The sequence below is a fragment of the Scyliorhinus torazame genome, chromosome 24 (genome assembly GCF_047496885.1).
Source record: "Scyliorhinus torazame isolate Kashiwa2021f chromosome 24, sScyTor2.1, whole genome shotgun sequence".
Classification (NCBI taxonomy): Eukaryota; Metazoa; Chordata; class Chondrichthyes; order Carcharhiniformes; family Scyliorhinidae; genus Scyliorhinus; species Scyliorhinus torazame.
The window spans coordinates 48,613,572-48,614,714 of NC_092730.1; positions in this window are offsets into that span (position 1 = coordinate 48,613,572).

Sequence of the window (1,143 nt, forward strand, 5' to 3'; positions counted from 1 at the left end):
TAGTGAGACACGACCTTCCCTTCACAAAACCGTGCTGCCTCTCACTAATACGTCCATTTGCTTCCAAATGGGAGTAGATCCTGTCTCGAAGAATTCTCTCCAGTAATTTCCCTACCACTGACGTAAGGCTCACCGGCCTGTAGTTCCCGGGATTATCCTTGCTACCCTTCTTAAACAGAGGAACAACATTGGCTATTCTCCAGCCCTCCGGGACATCCCCCGAAGACAGCGAGGATCCAAAGATTTCTGTCAAGGCCTCAGCAATTTCCTCTCCAGCCTCCTTCAGTATTCTGGGGTAGATCACATCAGGCCCTGGGGACTTATCTACCTTAATATTTTTTAAGACACCCAACACCTCGTCTTTTTGGATCACAATGTGACTCAGGCTATCTACACCCCCTTCTCCAGACTCAACATCTACCAATTCCTTCTCTTTGGTGAATACTGATGCAAAGTATTCATTTAGTACCTCGCCCATTTCCTCTGGCTCCACACATAGATTCCCTTGCCTATCCTTCAGTGGGCCAACCCTTTCCCTGGCTACCCTCTTGCTTTTTATGTACGTGTAAAAAGCCTTGGGATTTTCCTTAACCCTATTTGCTAATGACTTTTTGTGACCCCTTCTAGCCCTCCTGACTCCTTGCTTAAGTTCCTTCCTACTTTCCTTATATGCCACACAGGCTTCGTCTGTTCCCAGCCTCTTAGCCCTGACAAATGCCTCCTTTTTCTTTTTGACGAGGCCTACAATATCACTCGTCATCCAAGGTTCCCGAAAATTGCCGTATTTATCTTTCTTCCTCACAGGAACATGCCGGTCCTGTATTCCTTTCAACTGACACTTGAAAGCCTCCCACATGTCAGATGTTGATTTGCCCTCAAACATCCGCCCCCAATCTATGTTCTTCAGTTCCCGCCTAATATTGTTATAATTAGCCTTCCCCCAATTTAGCACATTCATCCTCGGACCACTCTTATCCTTGTCCACCAGTACCTTAAAACTTACTGAATTGTGGTCACTGTTACCGAAATGCTCCCCTACTGAAACATCTACCACCTGGCTGGGCTCATTTCCCAATACCAGGTCCAGTACCGCCCCTTCCCTAGTTGGACTGTTTACATATTGTTTTAAGAAGCCCTCCTGGA